Below are 12038 nucleotides of genomic sequence, written 5' to 3'. Positions count from 1 at the left end.
GGTAAAGTATGCCTTAGGACTGACCACGCCTATATTTGATTTTGATGGGATCTTGTACTTAACTATTGTTACTGAAATGATTTAAGTTTCTGTGGTATTGTGGGATGAATGCATTTTGTATTTGGAAAGAATATGTTTTTCTGGGGTCCAGGGGGTGGAATGTGCCGGTTTGAATGTATTATGTCCCCCAGAAAAAGCCATATTCTTTGATGCAATCTTGTGGGGCAGACAGAATAGTGGGGATTAAGTTGGAATGTTTGAATTAGGTTGTTTGCATGGAGATGTGCCCCACCCAGCTGTGGGTGGTGACTCTGGTGGGATACTCCCATGGAGGCATGTCCCTGCCCATTCAGGGTGGGTCTTGATCAGTGGAGCCATATAAATGAGCTGGCTCAAGGAGAGAAAACTGAGTGCAGCTGTGAGTGACGTGTTGAAGAGGAGCAAGCTTGCTAGAGAGGAACATCCTGGGAGAAAGCCATTTTGAAACCAGAACTTTGGAGCGGACGCCAGCCACGTGCCTTCCCAGCTAACAGAGGTTTTCCAGATGCCATTGGCCATCCTCCAGTGAAGGTACCTGATTACTGATGTGTTACCTTGGACATTTTATGGCCTTAAGACTGTAACTGGGTAGCCAAATAAACCCCCTTTTTATAAAAGCCAATCCATCTCTGGTGTTTTGCATTCCGCAGCATTAGCAAACTAGAACAACAGGTTTAATTCACTGTGGGCCATCTAGAATAGGGTACGTTTGGGAACTGCAGGAGCACAGAAGAAGCACATGATGCAGTCTTGGGTGGTCAGCAAAGGCTTCCAGGAGTAGGTGGTGTCTGAGAGGGCCTTGAGGGTTGCATAGGAGTTAGCTAAGAGGAGTAGGGGAGGGAAAATTAAGGAACATCGGGGTCAAAGAGCAGAGGCAAGGAAGAGCAGACTCAAGTGGTTCAGTGATGCCTGAGGGTAGGGAGGGAGGCCTGATGGGGAGAGTCCAAGCTGGGGAGCTTAGAAGGGGAGTCCAATGCCATGCTGAAGGAGGCAGCAGAGAGGACCTGACTTAGGAAGCTCCCTCTGGCTGCAGGATGAAGGGGCTTTGTAGAGAGACAGGAGACTGTTGAAAGGCCAGGCAAGGGCTGGCAAGAGATTGTGCTCTGGCTGGGTGCTGGGAGGAGAGGAGGAGGCAAATTCAGTAAGTGATTTGGAGGTATCGCGGGCAGGACCGGCGATCAACTGGACGTGGAAGTAGGATGAGGGAGAGGGAGGAATCAGGGACAGCGGACTGGACCAGCAGGCTCCTGGGCTTAAGGAAGGGCGGACTGCATTCCTCCCCTGGCACAGCAGGACCAGGCCAGGCCCCGCGGGGTGGGGGCACAGCCTGATTATTCTAGCCCCACTTGGACTGTAGGGGGCCCAGCCGCCAGGAGCTGATAAGGCAAAAAGTGCACAAATCCTTCTCCAACTCTGGCACCTGATTCTACTATTCCAGCTTCATTCCCTTGGGTTAAGCAAGCAGTGCCTGTTTTCTGGTGGGGAGATCGTATTACACTCTTACACAGCATCAAAGGCTCAAATTACATATCATCTTTTTTTTTCAGGGTAGCTTTCAGGGGTTCCCCCAGGCAGGATAAATCGTTCCTTCCTCTGTGGTCACAGAGTGCCTTAGATGTTTACACAAGTCCTGATGATATTAGAGTGAGCTTTCCTTTGGTCTGTCTTCTGCATTAGCCTGGTTGCTCCTGGAGGGCAGGGGTCATAATGGGATTCTTTTGTTTGTATGTGTTCTTGCAAAGAAGCACAATTTTGTGTCAGTGCATTTTTTTTTTTTTTTTTTTTTGATGCTCGCCTCTCCTTCTAGCTGTGAGTCCTCTGAAGGTGTTCTCTTGAGTTATTTTATTTTATTTTAATTATTATACAGTCAAATTGACTTCTTTTAATGTACAGTTCTATACATTTTAACATATCTGTAGATTTGTGTAGCTACCATCTGAATACGCTTTTAATCCATATAAATGGTATCAGGCTATAGATCCCTATCAGTTTCTCACTCCTTCATTTCATGTTTTTCATGTCTTTCGCCGTGTATATGTCTCATCTGTGGCTCTAACAGCTGCCCCATCCTCCATGGTGTGCACCCCCCACATCTTCCCTGCCCACTCCCCCCAGGAAGGGCACAAGGGAGGCCTCAAACGCCTCACCACAAACCACATTGGGATGAGCATCCTCCCACCTGCCCCTTGAGAACCTGTGTGAAAAATTTCCTGGGATCTCAGAGTTCCCCAGGTCATAAATCAGCATAGTAATAACCATCTCTTGAATGAATGCTGTGCCCCTCGGGGGATATTCCAGCCCATCTTGAGGGATGACCCACAACAGGCTACATAGAGCCAGCACCCACCAGTAGGGATGTATCACATGCTCAAATATTAAAATACTTCCATTCTGGTTGGTAAATAGCTGCTCCACTGTTTCCCGAATCTCCCAGAGGGCTCAGCTCACCTCTTTGACCCCCAGCTCCTCCTTGGAATCAGCAACTGAAGGGTTACACCTGGCCCAGCAAAGGCCCCCGGGATCCCACTCCAGTTCCCAGTTTCCATTGCCAGCTGTTGCATATTTTGAATATCATCCTTGACCATACACCTGTGAGGCTATGGGGGAGCCAAAGACTCCCGATACGGGGGTTTGAGTCATCCCACTGAGCCTTTGGCCAGTCCCCCAGGTTCCTCCTCTCGCTGGATTCCCACAACACCAGTTCAACACCTTTCCCAAAGCATGCCTGTGTAATCCTCCCAGCAACCCTGGGAGCTAGGGGGCTTCTCTCCATTTGGCAGATGAGGAAACTGAGGCCTGAGAGTGGGTGTGACTTGTGGCACAGGAGCTGAGGAGCAGAGCTGGGACTCAAGAGAGTCTGAAGACTGAGGTAGGCCCTGAGCACTCTTGTTTCCAGGGCTCCCCACTCCACCATCTCACAGGCCGCAAACCCACCAACCCCTCCTCACCCATCTTTCATGCGTGAGTATGGGAGAAAGGAGCGGAATTGCAGTTGACTAGTTGGCACTGTGCTAGGTTTTATAGACATTTAATTAAATACTCATTAATTTGGATTTTGCAGTTTTCTTTTTGTATTTCAGAGCTAATTTTTTGCTTCTTTTTTCTTTCTTTCTTTTGTTTTCTTTTCCTCCTTTCACATCTCAAACTTTTCTGTAGGCCCTTGGCAAGATCGAGCCCCCCTCAGGTGCCTGAAGGCTGGGGGCAGCACTGGCCCTGCCAGCAACTGGGCCCAAGTCTGTCTCCTGGTCTTCATGAGGGGCTCTTTGTAGGACCACAGGCCGTGGTCAGTCTGAGGAGAAAGGGGATACAGAGGAAAATTAGGCTAAGCTCTCACCTCCAAGGGGCCCCAGCTCTGTCTCTGAGACTCGATATTTCCGAAAGCAAAAGTTCTCCAGCCCCAGGAAGTCCACACTCGGGTAGAGTGCAGGGGCTCAGCAGAGAGATTCCCGGAGGCCAGCGGTGGAGGCAGGAAGGTATTTGGTTATTTTTTTTTTTTAAAGAAGGAGAGGAGTGGAGACCTGGAATGCCAAGATTTTGCACTCAGAACCCTGGTCCAAATTAATAATAGTGTCAGCTAATAGCTACATATATTGAGCACCTACTGGGTGCTAGGCACTGTACTCCCAACATCTTATTTCATCCTCAAGACATCTGTGTAATGCAAATTGGGGGGGTTGTATACAAAATATTTAACGCCCAATACAGCATATGTGGATCAATCAGAGCACTCACCATTGATGCTGGAGCAGGTCCTTGAGGCCCCCAGAGAAGTCAACCTGTGGTTTTTGGATTGTGGGGGAGGTGAGAGGTCCCTAGCGGGGACTGGGCAGTAGCAGAGAAGAACATTTGGTCCACTGGCAATTTGCTGACCACTGTGGAAGCATTGCAATATTATCAAGTCCAGCTGAACTAGTTCAGGTTATATTATTATTGCCATCATCTCCATTTTACAGGCAAAGAAACTGAGGCTCAGAGAGATGCAGTGACCACCTCTAGTCAGAGATGCTACTTGAATTCAGACCTGGGTCAGGCTCACCCCAGGGCCCAAACTTTGCATCATTAAGCTTCTTATGTTTAGCCACCTTGTCCCAAACCAGGAGATGCAAGTTCTGGCTGTTTTCTCTTCCCCCAAAAGGCCTCAGACATAGCTCTCTGTGGTGCAGCTTCTAGGCTGAGAGGTCTGGTGGCAGCTCAGGCAGGAGGCAGGGGGCGTTTAGTGGGGCCACAGCCCGGGGCAGGCCTGGCACCACTGGCAGGACTGGCAGCTCCTGACACCTGCCTTAGACTTTCATCTCTGCAGGCTCCAGGGAGAGAAGCTGAGCCAGGCCTCCCAGGGGACCCAGTAGCACAGCTTCTCTTTGCATCCATTGTGGCCCCCTGCTCTGAGCCCAGAATCAAACGCAGGCCGCTGGGACCAGGGTCCCCAGGACTGCAGCCTCAGGCTTTTGGGGTCTGTCCCCCTCCACCTGCCATGTCTCTGCCTAGGCCCCCCTTTCTGGGACTGGGGGAGACTTTGGGTCACAGGGGAAGAAGGGATGACAATGGCAGGTGAGGACACCAGGGGCTCAGACCAAGGACAGGTCAGGGGAGGCTCTAGGAGGCTGGGATAGGGGAGAGAGTCAGCCCCCAAAAAGCACAGAGTTTAAAGGTGTCCTCACTGAGGAGGGTGCAACTTCCTGGGGTTCGGGTCTCCCAGGTGAGAGCTGCAGAGGGGCCAGTGAGAAAAAGCAACGAATTTAAAAGGAATTAGTCAGGAGGAGGTGACAGGCCCATTCTGAAACAAGATGAATGGGTTTCAGTTGGCGAAAATGATTCTAATTTATAATCTGCTTCTTGCCGCCGCTCGCCAATTAATTCTCTATAGATACATAAATAGGCCGCGTGTTTGCTTTGCTTCAAACGTAATAAACATTACACTCTGTCCCCTTCTTTTGTGCAGGTTCCTGTCACGGCATTAGTCTCCACAGCTAATTCCTCACACCTGTCTCTGCCGCTCAGGGGGAGCAGGGCTGAGTGGGGAGGGGGTGCCCGGCTCCAGGAAACTTGTGGCACCAGGAGATAAATTACTGATCCAAAAGCTGCCGGCTCATGCAGCGAGCCTGGGCTCCCTGCTCTGCTAGGAGAGGCCCAAGCATGAAGGCAGAAAGAGAGTGAAAGCGGCAGAGGGGAGTCCCCCCATCGTCCCCTTGCAACTCCATGTCACCAACCTTGGGACCATCTTCCTGACCAGGAATACAGGAGGGAGGGGAGTGCAGGAGGAAGGGAGGGAAACTGTTGCACTGGGCCAGGACCCTCCCCTCCTTCCTCCCAGACATCCGTGCCCAGTGATCACTGTGCTCCAGCCACGCTGGCCTCCTGGCTGCTCCTCAAACACACCAGGCTGGACCCTGTCCCTGGCTTTTGCACTTGCTGCTCCCTCTGCCTGGTAGGCTCATCCCCTGGAGAGACACATGGCTCATTCCCTCACCTCCATTGTGTGTTTCTTCATTTGTCACCTTTGCAGTAAGAAGTTTTCGTGCGACACCCCCCCCCCCTTTCTAAAACTGAAATCCTTTATTTAACACCCCATGTGGCCACTTCCCTGCTTTAGTTTCTCCTTAGCACATCCCATCTGGAATATTATTTATTTTACTAATTTTTCTTATTTATTGTCTTCCCCAACTGGAATGGAAGGCCATGAGGGTAGGGATTTGCTGCATCACCAGTGCCTGGCACATAGTAGATGGTCAACAAATATTTGTTGAATGGACAAATGAGGTGAGGATGGAATGGGAAAGCATAACAGATAGAAATGGCACCTCGCTCCAGCTCATCGTCTCACCTGACCCCTGGGAAGGGGGAGGTAATTTGCCCAAGGTGACACAGTAAGTGGCAGAGCTGGGACTAGTATTCCAGTCCTGGGTTCTTCTCTAAGGCAGCTCAGGCCAGGAATATACACCTCACAGTAGTGCTGCCAGGTGGGGTGTTGGGGTGACTGAAGCTCAGAGAGGTGGCATGCCTTGCTCAGCGTCATACATCATTTTATTCAACGTATTTATTGGGCACTTACTATGTGCCAGGCAATGTTCTAGGAGATGAGCATGCTTCCAGGAACAAGACAGATAAGATGACTTCCTTCACAGAACTTACATTCTAGAGGGAGAAATGGGCATTGGACATGCCAGCAAAGAAATGTCAGGAAGTGGTAAGTTGTGAGAAGATCAATAAAGCAGGGTGAACGGATAGAATGTGATGACGTGGGTGAGGGGGACTGGGGGCACCATTTACCTGGGGGTGGTCAGGGAAATCCTCCATAAGAAGGTGACACCTAAGCAGAAACCCCACTGATGAGAAGGGGACAACCTTGTTGTGAACACAGAGCAGGGCCAGGAGTTTGACTCAGATCTGTGCATTGCAAAGCATGTGTTCTTCCCCAATTGAACTGTGCTGCCACTAAAAATAAGCATTCCAGACAGTGCAGACCACTATATTGTGAAGCAGGAAGCACTCAGTCTCAGCTGTTGGCATGTGAGTTGGACCCTGAAGCCTGAGTGGGAGTTAGATTGCAAGGGACAGGGCAGGAGCAATTGAAGGAGGAGTAACATGGGAACAAAGTTGTGGAGGTGGGAATGGAGACTTCCAGGCAGGGGTAAACTGGCTCTGGCAGGGAAAGGTGGCCTAATTTAAAGTGTGTGCCAATTTCCATGGTGTAAGTACTCCCAACATGGCCAATTTAAAGGGCTTGCAAAATCGTCTTGCAAAATTCCTGAAAATTTAACAATTGGCTCTGGGAGCTGGTACAAGCCAGCTCTAGCACACCATTGTTTCAGGTATCAATAAGGAGACTGGCCAGGTGGCATCCGTATAGGAGAAGAGTGAGAAAGAGTTTGATAAATTATGTGTGTGGTGGGGAATCCTGGACTCTAATAAATGGAAAGGCCCTTGGTCATGGTGAAATTATCCCTTGCCTCTCACCACCCCCTCCCCTTTATTTTACAGAATAGAAAACCAAAGCCAAGAGAGGGCCAGGGACTTGCCCAAAGACACACAGAGTTGGGGCTAGAGGCGGGACTGGGAGGAGATCTCAGACTTCTCAGGGTAACTAGTGCCCACTCCACTGCTTCCAACTACTTTTCCTCAAGAGGTCATGGTCTGCGATGGCCTGAAAGTCAAGGATGACTCTGTTCATGCAGGAGTAGGAAGAGGAAAACAAGAGACATGTATACCAGCTCCAATGTAGTTCAGAGATATCAGAGCTGAATGCCATCTGGTGGCATGACACGTAAGCTGGGTTTTGAAGAATAAATAGAAGTTTTCCAGCACAACAAAGGATGGAAGATTGCTCCAGGTCAAAAGCTCAGAGTGTGATAAGGAAACTACAAGTGTTTGACATTACCTGGATGTAAATTTCAAGAAGGAAGCAGCAAGAGATGAAACTGGAGAGAGAGTGTCCTGTTCCTCATGCTGAAGCAATACGAGTGGGCTTTCAGACAACTGCAGAGAAGCTATTTCTAGATGGGCCTTTCTGTCTTACTAGTACTGGGGTATGCGAGGTGGCATGGCAACATCCACCTCCTCCTGGATGTGGGCCTGCAGGTGAGGAAAGGCTCAGATTCTCTAGCATCACAGTCCTTCCCTACTGGTGCTCAGCCAGTTGCTCAGCCCCTGGTGGGTCTCTCCACCCCCATCCTGTTACTGATCCCTCTTCCACTCCTGCTGACTGCTCTTCTCCAGGCCAGGAATAGAACCTCACATCTGACAATCCTCAGCGGTGTTTAAATTTAATGGGCCTTCCTGCTTTTTTCCTCCTCAGCACCTGGGCTGGGTGCTTTACAGCAGCCCTGGGGAAAGGCAGGTGAATAATTCAGGGAGAGTCGAGTGTTTGAAGTGGGGGTGGGGTGGGGGTGAGCAAGGCTGTCTCACCCTCCTACCCCAGGGAGGGGGATTCAGGAAGATGATCCAGGTGCTAGGCCCTATTCTAAACTAACTTCATGTCTCTAGATCCTTTAACGAAAGCTCAGGGGACCCTGACGCCCATCTCCACGCAGCCACCTGCAGCAGAGGTTGCAGCAGAGGTAGAGGAAAAGGGGGAAGGCACGCCTTTCCCAGTGGGCTGCCCTGGCGTTGAGCCCAGAGAAAGAGAGAGAAGAGAGGGTGTGTGAGAGGCAGGAGATTGGGGTCTAACCCCAGACTGAGGCTGGAGGAGCGGAGCCAGGGAGATAGGATGCGAGCTGCGATGCACAGGCTGAGATTCAGAGCCGGGCCGGGTAGCAGGGTAGCTCCTGGCACAAAGCTGGGCTCCTGGCCTGGGGCCGTGTCCGCTGTCCATGGTGCTGCCGCATCTTAGTCCCTGGAGGAGCGTCCTGGACAAGCGCCCCTTGCCTAGGAGTTCCCTGAACGCTCCCTCCTCCTTCTTCCACCTCAGCCCACCCCGACCTCGCAAGCAAAATAGCTTTTCAATTTTCCAGACTTGACGTCTTTCCGTCCATTTCCATCCATTCACTCACTTCCACATTCTTTCCATAAATATTTATTGAGCGTCTACGATTAGCTAAGCGCAGGGCTATGTTCACAGGATACCGCAGTGAACAAAACAGACTCTATACTTAAACCCCCCGAGCTTGTGTTCATCCTGCGCGCGGAGAAAGCCCCTGCAGGGGCGGAGTTCAAACACGTGTTGTGTCCCTGACTTGTTCTGAGTCCTTGGGCAAGTTTCTCTCCCCCTCTTTTCCTTGGTTTCCCCATCTGTAGCATGGGGGTAATAATCCCACTTTGTGGAGTTGTTATTATTTCTGATTACAGCAAACGCTTATTCTGAGTGTCTTGCATGGATTGGCTCACTTCATCTTCACGGCAGCTTTTTGTCGTCCGCACCGTTATTATCATCTCATTTTGCATGGGAGAGGTGAAGTCACTTGCCCAGGGTAACGTCACTGGTCAGCGGCGGCAATGGGATTTGAACCCAGACAGTCTGGCTCCGGGGTCGGGGAGGATTTATGCGATGGGGTGGGAACGGGCGCAGTCGCGCTGCTCCCCTCCCTCTCCCGCCGCGCCGAGGCCGGGAGGCTCCGCAGCGCCCGCAGCCCGCCGGGCGTTTCCCGGGCGGGACTGCCCAGCCAGGGGCGGCCCCCTCCCTCGGGGGTGCCCACTCCTCTGCCCCCGCCTCGCCCTGCGCTCCCGTCGGCCCTGGCGGAGGAAGCCAGTTCACAGAGGCGAGGAGGGCCGGGAGCCCTCGCGGGGGCCCTTCCATGCTCTTCCAGGTCTCCGGTCCCCTCCAGGCGGCGGCTGGAGTGCGCCGTGACTCCCCTCTCCCACCGCCCCCTGGCGAGCTGGCGGCCCCGTCCCCGCGCTGACATTTCTTTGGTTGTTCATGTCACGGCCCTTCAGTCTGCGCAGTTTTACAAATGTGCTGGCGAGATGAAAGGCGCTGGGAACCGCGACTGGAGAGCAAGTTCGGAAAAGCTTTTAACTTCCAGCTCCCACAGACAAAGAGGGAGGAGGGGGAGAGAGGGAAGGGGGACGGAAGGAGGGGAGGGGGGAGGAAGGAGGGAGGGAGAGAGGCAGAAAGAGAGGAAGGGAAGGAAGGGAGGAGGGAGGGAGGGAGGGAGAAAGGAGGAGCTTGGGGAGAAGCAGAAGGGAGAAAGGGAAAAGGGATGGTGAGAGGCTGCAGGGGAGAGAGGGACGCAGGAGAGGGATGGACAGAGGGCACCAGAGTAGGACAGGCAGTGGAGGGCAGGAGGTGCAGGAGGACAGACAGGAAGGAAGACATGATCGGAAAAGAAATACACAGTTAGGGAGGTGAACAGCCAGAGACAGAGAGAGAGGGAGAGGAAAACAGCCAGAGAGAAGAAAACGGGGATAGGTAGAAAGAGGCAAATGAGACAGACACTCAGAAAGAGGCAGAGAGACCCAGAAAGATGGATAGAGAGAGGGAGACGGGGACAGAGATGGAAGGAGCCAGAGGAGTCTCCTAAAGGGACACTGGGGAAGAAAGCAAAGGACAAATATAAATAGATGAAGAAGGAGATAGAAAAACAGAGAGGGGTGGGGGATGAGAGAGAACTGAGGCCAGGGCATGAGCAAGTGTAGCAAAGGAGAGGAACTGAGCCACGGAGAGCAGCAGAGCCTGGAGCCCGAGAGCAGCCTGCCTGCCCTGCCCCAGTGCCCTTCACTGACACCGGCTCAAACTTGTGGGGAGCCCTGCAGCAGACCCTACTCTTAAGGCACTCACGCTGGAGCAGTGGTTCTCAACTGGGGGTGATTTGGCAATGACTGGACACATTTTTGGTTGTCATAACTGGGAAGGGAATGGGCATGCTACTGGCATCTGGTGGATAGAGTACAGGGATGCTGCTAAACATCCCACAAGGCACAAGACAGCCCCCCATGATAAAAAAATTATCCAACCCAAAATATTAATAGCACCAAGGTTGAGACCCATGGACCTAGATGACTACACCAGAGAAAGAGCATGCAGAGTGCTTCTGATGGAGATGGAAAGAGGACTCTCACAGGCCCCTCACCCAGAATGTTCCCTAGCTGCCCCCTCCCCCAGCCCCATCCTCATCTCATCCCTACTGCTAGAGGAGTAGTGTTTCCCTTGTTTGTGCAACCACCATGCTGAAATATAAGAATACACAGGCTCAGATCTCTAACTAAGCACTTACAATATCCTGGGCATTTTACTAGCATTATAGTAAAGCCCAGAGGCATTATAACAGTGTGTAGGCTCTGGGCCCAGCCTGTCCGGGTTTAAATCCCAGTTCTGCAACAGACTAATTGTGTGACCTTAGGCAAGTTTCATAGGTCCCCTGTGCCTCAGTTTATAAATTGGTTGCCATGAGGATCAAATGAAATAATCCATGTAAAACAGCATAGGGCTGGACACACACAAGAGCTCCCCAAATGCTAACTATTGTCATTACCAAATTATTTTATCTGCACATTAACTTTAGGGGATGTGTCTTGCCCAACCTCATCCAGACTGCATGGGACAGAGCTGATATCAGAGCCCAAGTCTGCCCAGTGCTTCTAATGCACTGCACTGCCTCTTGCTGCACCTGTCACGCCAAGTAGAAGTCCTTTCTTACTATCTCTCAGTGCAAGGTCAGAGTTAGGAGTGATGCATCAACCTGGTACTGCCACTTGCCAGCTGGGTGATCTTGAAGTCATTTCAACACTCTAGACTATTTCCCCATTTTACAAATGTGGCTCATACTAATATCTGATTGCTGTGAGGACTTAAAAAGCAAGATGAAGGTATACAGCAAGTGCTCCGTAATCTCTGATGTTAGCATCAATATGTGTCCAGAGCCTAGCATAGTGTCTGGCACAGAACAGACACTCAGAAAAAGTTAGGGGAGCAAGGAAGGGACTAGAGAAGATACTGGAAGTAAGTCTGAGAAGAGGAGATGTTGGGATAGGAAAATACAGGAGACTGAAGAAAGAGTCATGGGGAGGGGAGAGAAAGAGGGACCAGAATGAAAGAGAGAAATATGAGGGCAGTTCATGTAATAAGCATTTATTGAGCACCAATTGTGTGTGTGCAGGTGTTAGAGCAACAGTGTCCCAGGCCAGAGCAACCTGTGGACCATCAAGCAGGTCTGACAGCTGAGATGAACAGCACACACCGGGGCAGGCCGGGAAAGGGCTGAGGGAGAGGAGGGGAGAGAGGGAGGGCTGGAGCAAATGGCAAAAGTGAGCTGGAGGGGAGGGAGAGAACAGAAAGTGAAGAGATGCATCAGGAAGGCCTGGCCTCTGGTCTCTGAAAGCATGAAAGAGTGGAGGCTAAGAATAGAGAGGAGAGGGGAGGAGAGGGATGGGGAGAAAGGAGGGCGATACAAAGGCAAAGCTGGGAAAGATCAGTGAAGGAGAATAAACTGAGAGGACTTAGAGGAGGGAACATGCTGGCAAGGTGGTGAATAAATCTCAAGATAAATAAGAGAGTGATGGAGTTTAGTAGGAGGGTCCAGAGGGGCAGCCAGCAGGGGAGGTGATTCCAATCACCAGGGAGAAGGAGA

The sequence above is a fragment of the Choloepus didactylus genome, chromosome 19 (assembly GCF_015220235.1).
Source record: "Choloepus didactylus isolate mChoDid1 chromosome 19, mChoDid1.pri, whole genome shotgun sequence".
Classification (NCBI taxonomy): Eukaryota; Metazoa; Chordata; class Mammalia; order Pilosa; family Megalonychidae; genus Choloepus; species Choloepus didactylus.
This window is presented reverse-complemented; position numbering follows the sequence as displayed.